This window comes from Onychomys torridus, chromosome 3 (assembly GCF_903995425.1).
Source record: "Onychomys torridus chromosome 3, mOncTor1.1, whole genome shotgun sequence".
Taxonomy (NCBI): Eukaryota; Metazoa; Chordata; class Mammalia; order Rodentia; family Cricetidae; genus Onychomys; species Onychomys torridus.
The window spans coordinates 67,025,997-67,038,452 of NC_050445.1; the positions used below are offsets into that span (position 1 = coordinate 67,025,997).

At 40.1% G+C, this 12,456-nt stretch overlaps 1 protein-coding gene across 1 annotated transcript in view; it reads right to left on the reverse strand.

Moving 5' to 3' along the window:
- Cdk14 (cyclin dependent kinase 14) overlaps positions 1-12,456 on the reverse strand; it is a 484,889-nt gene that overhangs the window by 408,736 nt on the left and 63,697 nt on the right. The gene's annotated exons all lie outside the window — the stretch shown is intronic.

Sequence of the window (12,456 nt, forward strand, 5' to 3'; positions counted from 1 at the left end):
AATGAAGAAACCCAATTGAGTACCTGTATTATTCTTCCTGATGAAGTGAGATGTGAGCAAGTTCCCACCAACACAGCTGCAAAGTGCTCTGCCATCATGCCTTCCTCACCACAGTGGACTGTCCCCACAATCAGGAGCCAAAATTAACCCTTCCTGAAGCTGACCAGAGAAGTGTGAAGGTGATAGTATAGTTTTGTTACAGATGCAAGTGTAATGCATAACCCTGCTATTTACTGGACAAGATGATCAGCAGTTATGCAAAGGCATCCCCGGTACTCACATCACAGTCCCAGCTCTCAGAGAGAGTGGACAGGAAGGTCTGTCCCAAGAATGTGGGAAGAGAAGCTCAGTTTAGTCTCTGGAAAGCCCCACATGGTGGCTCACACCTGCTGAAATAGGAAGGTCACCCAGGGTTCCAGGATACCCTGGACTATAGTATGAGAGTCTGTCTCCAGGGCTGGGGAGACAGGGAGCAAAACTGGAGGACCCCCACATGGAGTCAAGCCTAGGATGTACTGAAAACATTGGTCTCGACAGCTACTAAGAACTTTGTGAACTGTCTCAGATGAGCAGATGTGCACAGGGATTAAAGTGACCTTTAGTCAGATTTACAAACAGCTTCAACTTAAGAATCTCCCTGTTTTCACCATACCACAGGGCAGAAATGTCTTAAAGGAGGTAATGCAAAGTAGTTTGAAATGTGTGTCCTAGATGGTCAAGTATTCATTATATTGTTTCACTTAAAAACTCAGTAGTACCTTGGGTTTGATCCCCAGCACTGAAGAAAAAGAAAACCAAAAAGGAGTTATAGAAAATAAAGGAAAATTTAAGATCTGGTTTGTGTTCTCTTGTAAAATAAACACAAACAAACCCTACATCTTCAAACCTGTGTATTAGAACAATGCAGAGTTTGTCTCTTCACAGAATCCATGACAGAGGCTAACTTTCCAACAGCATTTGGAAAACACGGAACTGTATACAAACCATGTCTAAAACACAACTACATATGAGACCAGGTTTTGGTTTGCCCCACAAAGTTTCAAGCGATGAGAAATGAGTTCTTTTGTTTTCTAATTTGGGATCACAATGGTGTTTAGAGTACAAAAGAAAATGTGCAGATAAAACAGTGATACTATCTGCTCTTCTCCACCTAAGACCCACAGGAACTGAAGTCTACAAACACTCCAGCAGCTGATGTGGATCACTGTGCACATCTAATACGTGACAAGGAGACATGTAAGGCAACATTCTGCCATAAGTCACAAGGAGCCATCAGAAGGGGCCAGATTACTCTATACAACAGACTTCCAATGTGGTGCCACGTCACTGAGTGCAAGACAAAAACTCACTCCATCTGACCCCAGGCCTTCACACAGCTTCTTCTACACTGTGGTTCTAAATTTATTATTCACACTGTAGTTTATTTCTCCAATCAATGTAGATATGGAGCTCTTCTATGCACAATTGTGTTGCAGATAGCAAAATTTAATTATATTGAGTATTTGGTAATCTAACATAACATTCAAATAAACTGAGTATTTTTATTGGAAATTGCTGTGGGATGTTCTGTATGTCAAATGTGTTGCTCTGATTGGTAAAAATAAATAAAGTGCTGATTGGCCGGTAACCAGGCAGGAAGGATAGGGTAGGCGGGACAAGGAGGAGGAGAATGCTGGAAAGTGAAGGTTGGGGGGGAGACACTGTCAGCTGCCACCAAGACAAGAAAGATGTAAGGTACACGAGCCATGTGGCAAAGTATAGATTCATAGAAATGGGCTAAACATAAGAGTAAGAGATAGACAATGGTAGGCCTGAGCTAATGGCCAAGCAGTTTAAATAATAAAAATGTCTGTGTGTTTATTTTACAAATGGGTTGTTGGACTAACAGGGCTTGGCAGGGGCTGGAGAGAAGGTCTCCAACTACAGGAAATTGTTTAATAAATTCATCTGAAAGAGAGTGTCACAAAATCCAAAGAAGATATAATATATAATATAATGCTATTAGCTGAGGCAATATTTCACTATACTAAAACACTCTGATGCTACACAATACACTTACTTTACTGGACAAACTTTCTGACTCAGTCCTAAATTACCTCAAAGGTTTCATGTATGTGTGTAGTATACATGCATCCATATACATACACAACATATACATGTATGCATACATACATATATTCACAAAGATACACAAATATAAATAAACAAAAAATATTAATGTTTATAAATCCCTTATCAGTTACAACAGAATTATCTTTAACATATAGTAACAAAATTCTGTGAGCTGAATCTTTCTCTCAGTAAGAGATATCCTTCCTCAACACTCTGAAATGGCCTCTGTAGTAGCCTACAGTGATTATAAATCTATACTTTTTAAAAAAACTCATTTCAAAATCTATTTTTTTAAAAATGAGATTCAGTGATTTGCACAGAAAATAAAACCACAGCTGCCAATAAATGAATTGATTCATAAAACCTACTAGCTCACTGAAGAGTATTTCTTTTTTTGTTTGTTTGTTTGTTTGTTTGTTTCCAAGACAGGGTTTCTCTGTGTAGGTTTGCACCTTTCCTGGAACTCACTTGGTAGCCCAGGCTGGCCTCAAACTCACAGAGATCCGCCTGTCTCTGCCTTCTGAGTGCTGGGATTAAAGGCATGCACCACCACCGCACCCAGCAAGAGTATTTCTTATCCACTCACAGTGTGCAGAAAATAAAAAATTATACCAGTTGACAATTGTTTCCATTCTTTGCAATATGGTTTATAGTTTTTTGGGTTTTTTTTTTTTTTTTTTGGCATTGTTTTTGAGACAAGAACACTGTATGCAGCCTAGGCTGGTCTAGAACAAATTATGTAGTCCATGTTGGCCTTGAACTTGTTATCTTCGTGTCTGTCTGCTGTACTGGCTGGTTTTGTGGGTCAACTTGACACAAGCTGGAGTCATCAGAGAGGAAGGAGCTTCAGTTGAGGAAATGCCTCCCTGAGATCCAGCTGTAAGGCATTTTCTCACTTAGTGATCAGTGGGGGAGGGGCCAGCACATGGTGGGTGGTGCCATCCCTAGGCGGCTGGTCCTGGGTTCTATAAGAAGGCAGGGTGATAGCGAAATCAATTTTATTAATAAAAGCATCAAAAATCAGTGGTACTTTAAAAAAAAAAAGAGCTGGAGGAGGGGAAACCATAATCAGGATATATTATACAGAAAAAAAATCTATTGTCAATAAAAGAAAAAAATAATTCAAAAACAAACAAGCAAAGGAGAGAGAAAGAAAGAAAGAAAAGGGGGTGAGGGGAGAGGAGGGGAGGGGAGGGGAGGGGAGAGGAAAGAGGCAGAACAAGCCATGGGGAACAGGCCAGCAAGTAGCACCCTCCATGGCCTCTGCATCAGCTCCTGCCTCCAGGATCCTGCCCTGCTTGAGTTCCTGTCCAGACTTCTTTCAGTGATGGACAGCAATGCTAAAGTGTAAGCCAAATAAACCCTTTCCTCCCCGACTTGCTTTTTGGTCCTGGTGTTTCGTCACAGCAATAGAAACCCTAACTAAGACAGTGTTAGGATTATAGGAGTATGCTATCACACTTGTCTTACCTATAACACTACTGTAAAGTAAACTGTTCTGGAGACTGGTGTTTCCAGAGGTCCTCAGAAGAAAAACCTGCTAAACAATTTAACAAAATGCACATTTATTCAGTGAAGATAACCTCCACTATAGGCCATAAAAGAGATAGTATATTGCCTATCCCAACAAGCCACTAGTATTAGAAAACATAAATAGAAATGCTTTAGGTAAATTATGAGAAAAATATTTGAAGTAATAAACTTTGAAACATTCCGTTTGACCATACAGCAACTTACTTTAATTCAAGTTGCAATCAGTTAAGAGATTTTGAGCTGATCACATATCACTGAGGCACATCCCTAAAGAACTGCTCCCAACTCTGTTTACAACTCCTAATGTAATTCTTTCAAAACATCTGTGTCTAGGTGACTGTTATTCTCTTGCCCCTTTTATCTTGAATACAGTCTGTCCGCCTTTCTCAAGACACTAAGCTGTGTTCACATTCTGAGCACTGGGACATAAAAGACAGAACCCAGCACACAGACTGATGAATGAGTTAGATGGAGTAGTGTGTGAGGAGCCAGTGAGAGCCTCTACTCTTCTACCATCCTCCATTAAGTCCCATGCCCATCCTGTACCTCTGAATGGATGGAAAGTAGGAGGATGTATGCCAAAGGCTCACAACTTATCCAACAATTTCCCACCAACCTGAAGAGAGAGATGCAGTGTGTCCGTCTTTCAGCTCATTTCAGTAATACTGTGATTATGAACAAGCATGGCCATCTACAGTCTAGTGGGGGAGACAGAAACCCAAACCAATAGTAATACAAGTGATAATGCTTCTCTCTCCCTTTCTTCTCAAGCTTTGGGACAGGTTCTTTTGTCCCTGTGCCTACCTGTGTGACTGATAAGAGGGCTCAACAGCCAACACCTCACCTTCCCAAAGCATGAGTCAGACAAACAACTTACACCTCTCCCCTTCTACTGGTCCCACTTAGTACCACTATGATCTTTCTTTCCTCATAAGACTGCAGCTTCATCTGATACTCTATAAACATGAGTGGGCTCCCTGGAAGCTGGTCAAATGCATCTAACAACACTGTTCTCCAGCAGGGACAGAACTGTGGCTTGCTTCCATGTCAGCCTTATCATCAGCTAATAACCAGGCAAAAGCTCTGCTAATCATTTAAACTAAACAAATGTTTACACTCTCTGAGTCATAGCCACTCTGACCCAACTGTTGACTCTGCCCCAGAGACACCCAGGGACCAGCTGCCTGCCAGCCACACAGCTGGCACCAGTGGGCATCCTCCTAACCCACTTCCCTGGCAACCTAAAAACAATAATGCTACTACCTGAAGTAGGGCACTGGTGCATAACTCACAGAGACCTGACCTTTGCAATACTCAGTCCCATCCCCAACTTCCACCACAACACAAAGGCATAAGATTTGCAAATGTTAGACAAATGGGGAAACACCAGTCTTAAGCACTAGCAGCAATTTCGGAGGAAACAGGCTTGATTATCTATGCATCTATGCACCAGCGCAGATGGTGGGCTATTAAGAAAGAGCAGCTCTCAGCAAAGCACATTATGTATTCTCTCCCATCACCTACAAAAGGAGGAGCCACTCAGTGGCTTCCCCTCCAGTAAATATAAAGAAGAAACCTCCACTAAGTGGCTAGTAGGTTGTACATTCACAACAGAACTGAAATCATGATCTTAAAAACAGCACCCCATTATCTTTAAATAAGAAAATAAGAAACAGCTTACAACACAGTAAGACTTTGAAAGTGATCACAGGACTTCAAGACCATGATTTCAAAGCATACTTGCCCAGAAAAAGAACAGTAAGATTCAGAGTGAATCTGACATTAACCATTACAAGCAGCCCAAGCTTCACGGTAAGTTTTTAGGAACTGATAACATTGGGGTGCAGGGTGGACAGATACAGGGAAGGACACTGCAGGAGTCAGCAGGAGTCAGCAGAAGCAGCTTCAACTGCTGGAACATGATTAAAAGACAAAGTTCACCATCTCATCCTATTACAGTGGCTGTCCAAGGATCTGTCACACCAGTGGATCTAGGGAAAAGTTCTGCTACCTGCTTCCTAATTAAATAACACTGCATCACATTTAGAAATACATCCTGCAATGTCTTCTAAGAAATTATAAAAGAAATGATAAACACGCACCTCAACACATCACGGTTACTTCATTTTTTAAAATATTGGAACCTTGAAGCATATTTAAAAAGAAAAGCAAACTTGATACACACTAGAGGGAGAATTTTTTAAAGGATGGTAGGGCAGGTTTACTAGTTTTGTTTGTGCGTTGGTACTTTTTCATTCCAAGACCTTGACGTATCTCTGACTGGTCCTCAGCTGCAAGCAGAGATCACATCATCTGGTCCCTATCTCCTCACTCACTCCAGCAGCAGCACATCAGGGTCTTTGCCCTGGCTGACCCTTCTGCAGGGCATGCTCTTCTGACAGTCCTACATCCTTCTCAGCCTTTGGACATTTAGCTGAAATCTACTTCTCAGGGATGCTTTCCTGGACCACTAACACCACCTGTCTCCTCTCATACTTCCCTTCCTTCTTAATGATGACTACTAATATACTAAGCACACAGCACCATTTCCCAACCTCTCTTCACTAAAATGCAAAGTTGACAAAGGCTGGGAATTGTGTCTGTGCTGCTGATCACTGCACACCTTGTAACCCACAGAGTTCCATATATGGCAAGTGCTAAGTCAACATTTCCTTGATAAGTGGGCAAACCTACTGTGTTGGTTGGGTCTGCAGTACCTTCCTGATGAGCTAGAACCTGCTGACTCTGCCTCACAGGCCCCTACCTAGTCCACAGCTCTTGCTCACCTTCTTCATTACTCTTCTGGTTTTCTCCTTCCACCCTTGTGTAGCTCCAGGTCTTGTTAAATGGAGCTTTCATGAGAAGCAATCTGAAATCATTCATTAAAGTAAGTGGGGTTTAAGGGAATCAATAAGCAGACTTGAGGTCAAGGTTACCACAGAAAGCATCGACCAACTTGACCATCTTAGTTTTGTAGGTTTTTGCAATCTTTGGATCATATCACTGTAAGATCTTATTTATATAAGGTATTTCCAGAAAGAAGGCTGACATTTAATCAATACAGGAAATAGGTGACCTCCTTTATATTGTCTTGCTTTGTAGAAAAGAGAACACATTACACAGGTACATTAAATTGATTCTATTTGTGATCAAAATTCATGAAAGTGCTGTTTAAAGTAATATATATATATATATATATATATATATATATATATATATATATATATATACTGCTTAACAGAGATACAGTTGGTTGGTTATCTGACAGAATACACTCCTTCTTTGCAGCTTCATGATACCCCAAATTAACTGCTGGGCCTTTGCTAAGAACTGCCAAATCTTTATTTTAACAACAACAAAAAGAAAGTTTTACATGGTCTATGCCAGCATTTATTTAGGAAGGCAAAGCATTATCTTCAGACCTATAAAGCAAAACATTTAAATAGAAGAAAACAGTCAGGTTTAGAAACAGTGAATTCAAGGGGCACACTAAGTCTGCAAATATGTTAGTTACGAGGCTGCAATGAATAAGACAATAGTTTGGCACAAGGATATACACACTGAGAAATGTGTATGGAAAGCGGGATAGTGCCCTAAGGAAAACAATCCCTATCTATCTGAAAAAAGTCAATGTACAGGAAAAGCTAGACCCACACGACCCTGAGCACTCTCTCAAAACAATCTCCAACCCTAAACTGTCCCTGAACTAACCTGATACGTTATGGTTTAGCCTCCTCCTCAGCTTTGGTCACATTACAGGAAAGGATCATCATCAACAAAAGCTCCCAAAATGCACTGCTAGTGCAGGCAGTATTTAAACCTTCTGGGTTATACATCACCATGGCTCAAATGGGGCTCCGCTCCACCTTCAGGCAGAAATAGCAGAGAAGAGAGCGCCTTTTGGTGGCCCATCCAGCCCAGCAGAGCCAAGGAAAAACTGAGAGTGTCCAGCATGCAGGGTGGAAGAGGCTATGCTTTCTGAAGAAAAGCAAGCATGCAGCTGTGGTTTTTACTCACCATTTTTAAAATTGCCTAGATGAAATGGTTTTCAGAAAAGATACTTGCACAAACCATAATTATGCATTTTATGAATTTTTATCCTTCTGAGAAGAGAATCTTCCCTAAATGTCTAAATCTAAAAGTCTAAAGTTGGTTTTACTTTCCCATAATCATGGGTGCAAATTAAGCTGCTGAGTTCACCTATGGCTCACTCCACTTCTCACCTAGTATATGTCTACATCTGCAGAAAGTCCCTCTTCACAATCTCTAGTGGACTGGCCTTGCCTAAGAGAGCATCTCCAGTGGCCAAAGGTCCTTCTCAAGCTCTGGCTATCTACTCTCTACACTGATAAGACAGACAAAGGCTGGAACTTGTTACTCAAGGTCTGACAAGTCCACCAAATATCTCCTGCTACCTCACCCAGCAAGACCTTCCACACTACATACTCCCCTCCCAACCCTACCCTAACTGACCCATGGTTCCATTAGTCATAAATGACTTTGTTCCAAATGTTTTGTTATATTTTTTTGCTAAAAACAACTATGATTTTAAAATTTTGGACACAGACTTTCCATAAAAATTCATGCAAAACTTCTGTGCAATTTGATATTGTCTGCATTATGAACAATAAAGCTATCTCAAGATGACACAAGGGTCCAAGAGAACCAACTAAGTTAAGTGTCTAGATGTCAGATGCTCCCATGACAATACACTCACCTCAATGCCATCAACACAGAACACTGGATGCAGGGAGCAAGTGTGTATGTGGAGTGAGACACCAGCTGTTAGCTTAGTTTATTGGATCTTTGATATCTATACAAAAACAAGTTCTACCCTTGATATAAATTAGTGGGTACTGAAACACTTAAAATTCATTACTCATACTATTTAGTTATCTTAATGGTATCATTAGTGGAAGCCATGAAAACAAAAATCTAAATATACTATATAGTAAATAAGAGGTGAAATTAATAGTTTTGTGACTTAATAGATGTGAATTTTTGATTATTAGTGCCCAGGTTTTTCTCAGTATAAGCTTTTTTATATAATAATGTAGGTGAGTTTATACATCTGTAAGTAAAATAATAATTTGTGTTTTAAACATGAATCTAATGTTTCAAATGTCATTTCTGTTATGTATATATACTACAAAACATGGAAAAATCAATGTAAAACTTTTTATAATTGCAACTGTACACATTTTTCATATTAATAAAACATTGTTTTAACACTAAGAACTTCCATCATTCATGAAGCCATAAATTCATGTTGGCTACATGAATCACATAATATACCAAGAATAAGGAAATCAAAACTATGGGCATATTCTATGGACTACTGGGCTCCAGTTTTCATCGCTATGAAATGATGAGTTTGACAAAATCAGGTGTAGTTCACACAGTAAGGTCAAATGAAGGCCAAATCCATGAATACAGAAAACAGTGTATGTATCCTGAGATCCTAGCCTTGGGTTAACAGTCAACAACCTTTCCAGGAACAGACCTGAACAGGAATGTGCAGACTCACAGATCCAGAATATCCAGTGGTGGTCTATGTTCCAGGCACAGCTAGATCCAGATGTCTGACTGATAGCCAAAGGCGTATCTCTGCGTTTTAGCCCACTTGTCTTCATATTGGCTTTGTAAATAGACAGATGTCCACTTAGAGTGGTAAGACATCTGTATTTCCTGTCTAGGCCAATTTTCTTTAACACCAACTATGGTTATCTCTCATTATCCTTTTTCTGTCTGTGTCCATCTCTGAGCTACCTACTCTTTGGGCAAAGACAATTTATAAACCAAATGGTCAGGAAGGAATTCCACAGGGACAGACCAGGTCTCACTGTCAGAGAAACAGAGTAGGGGAGAAAGGCACACAGGCAGATGTCCACTGTGACTTAGTCGTTTAGTTCAATACAATCACATTTATAAGGAGACGTTGTCCTCCCTTACATTCTATTTCCACTACTTCGAATTACACAAATACCAGTTGATTATGTCATTATTAGTTAAGAATGGAGGATTTGGGACAGGGGTGCAAAGGCAAGACAGAGGTAAAAAGAAAATAACTACCATTCTAGGTGATCCTATAGCTGAAGTCAAATTTCATTCTTAATAGTGTGGCTTCCCTTACATCATATACCAAGATTAACTCAAAATGGAGCACTGTCCTGAATGTAAAGGCTAGAACTAGTTAAGTTCTCAGAATAAAACAAAAGTGTAGATGTACAAGATCTCAAATTTGGTAATGGCTTCTTAGATGTGAATTATATCTAAGAAAAAAAGCAAAAGATATAAATAAAACAATGGAAATCTGGACCCAATCAAAGCCTAAGTATTAATGCTTCAGAGCATGTTAAAAAAAAAATGAAAAGACAAGCCAAGGACTGGGAGGAATTTTTGCAGCTTGTGTCTCTGATGCAAGACTAGCATCCAGATCAGTGACCCATGGCACAGTACAAGTCAATAATATCAAACAACCTAGTTATAAGTCGGTGCTTAAGCAAGGTGTGGTGGTGCACACTTTTAACCCCAGCACTCGGGAGGCAGAAGATGGATGGCAGGTCTCTGTGAGTTCAAGGCCAGCCTGTCTATAGTGTGAGTTCTCAGAAAGCCAGAGCTATACTGAGAAACCCTGTCTCAGAAAGACAGAAAGAGAAAGGAAGGAAGGGAGACAGAGACAGAGACAGACAGACAGACAGAAAAGCCAGTGCTTGAAAAGAGTTCTCCACAGAAGATATATAACAGCAAATATCAAAACAAAAAGGTTTTGTTACACTGATCATTACAGAAATGACAGTCTGGACCATATACACTTCCCCTCCTGTGATGGATAACATCAAACAGATAACAGACATCAGAAAGGATGTGAAAAGTAGAATTCCCTGACACTGCAGGTGGGATTTAAAGTGTCCCACTGGCAGTTTTACACACAGTTTCGGAATGTCCCAGATCAATTTTTCTAATATATGCCCAAAATAAAAACATATGTTAACACAAAGTTACTGATGAATGTTCACAACAATATATTCATAGTAGCCAGCAAGTAGAAACAGCCCAAATGTCCCCCACCAACTGATGAATGAAAAAAACAAAACGTGGTATGTGTGAAGGAATACAGTCACAACGGGTCATTCAGGTGTCCATAACAACCAAAATCAAGACACAAAAATTACACCAGTTAGAGGAGAAGAAAAAATGAAAAGGCAATGAGAAGGTATCTTTTAGGAATGGTAAGAATGTTCTGGAATTAGATAGTGGTGATGATACATATTTTTATGACTATATGAAAGCCAGTTACTGACTTGGCACATGGAAGAATGAATTTTATGTTATAAGATTACATTTCTGTCTTTTCAAGTTTGGATATTGACATGGTATTACAATTACCTGGGAATTATAACTTGGTAGGCACAGCAATACCACTGAGATGAGATAAAGTAACGTGCCTTTATGAAGATGCTTCTGAGTCTGGGGTCAAGCAGCTCAGAGGCACAGCAAATCCATGTATACTATTCACAAGGCCCTGCTCCATTTTCCACATCCAAAGTCCTCCCAAGAAAAGTATGCACACTCAAGATTTAAATCATAGTGAGAAATATCATTTTGCTCTTGAGTGTGAGTGCTCACTCAAGAGCAAAATGATATTTCTCACTATGATTTAAAAATAGTTTAGCAAAAAATAGTAAATAATATGCAATTTTGGTAACAGCTGAATTTGGAGAATAGAATTGCCTTAACTTTTACATGAATTTTAAATTTTTCAAATAAAAATTATTAAGAACTGACATAAAAATTGAATTTCATGTGCTTGGACTACAGGGCAATCAGGCTAGACCCAACTTTAAAGAAAATCCTCTTTAAAAAAAAAAAAAAAAAAGTAAATATTGAAACACTGAAGCCAAGTCATGGAGTCCACTCAGAGATGGACAAAACTTGCTTGCTATTCTCATTACTTCTAGAACATTCCAAGACATTTCCTGTAATTAATTAAAATCACGTTTCGTAAACTGTATTTTGTGCAACACCAAACAATACGCAAGACAGAAACAGACGTTCTTCAACAGCAGTGATCAAAGAAGTTCAGGAAAGAAGGCATCAAAGTCAGCGATTCATTACACTGAATACATTCATTCACACACTCACAAGTATGGTGAGCACCCAAAATAAGACACAGCCCACCTCGATGGGGAAGCATGAGAGTCCACGTCCTTCTTTAGCTTATCTATTAAGCTCATGAAGTAATCTCTCAGAGAACCAGAGCAGAGAATATGCACCACCTCCACAGCCGATCTGAACACAACACCACACGACTCCCCATGCATTCTCTCACGCTCCTTTACTCTCAGGGGTCTCAACTTGTAGCCCAGGCTGGCCTTGAACTCATGGTGGCCCTCCTGTCTCAGTCTCCCACAAGAGTGCATGCCCAGCTCTTGTCTGTCTCTTCAGTCCTACCAAAGCAGAGTTATGATAGGAACTCCTAGAGGCAATGCTTGTGCATGGAGAAAACACATTTGAACCAAGTCTAGAAATGAACTCTGCAGTGTTCCACTCAGGGCAAAGGAAATAGCGGGGCCAGGGATCTGAGGTGGAAGGACCCAGGAAGCACTTAAAAACTACCAGAGGACAAGAAAAAGAGGAGCACCCAGATGAAAGGGATGAGAGCTGGCAGGTGATGGCACGGACCCAAAGGAGGACTCCTCTCCAATGCTGCTGCTGAAAGTATGGGAATTACTACAGATGTGCACATACCATAAAATAACTTTGGAAATACCCCTTTTTCTTTCTTATAGCAACCTTTCCAGAAGGAGG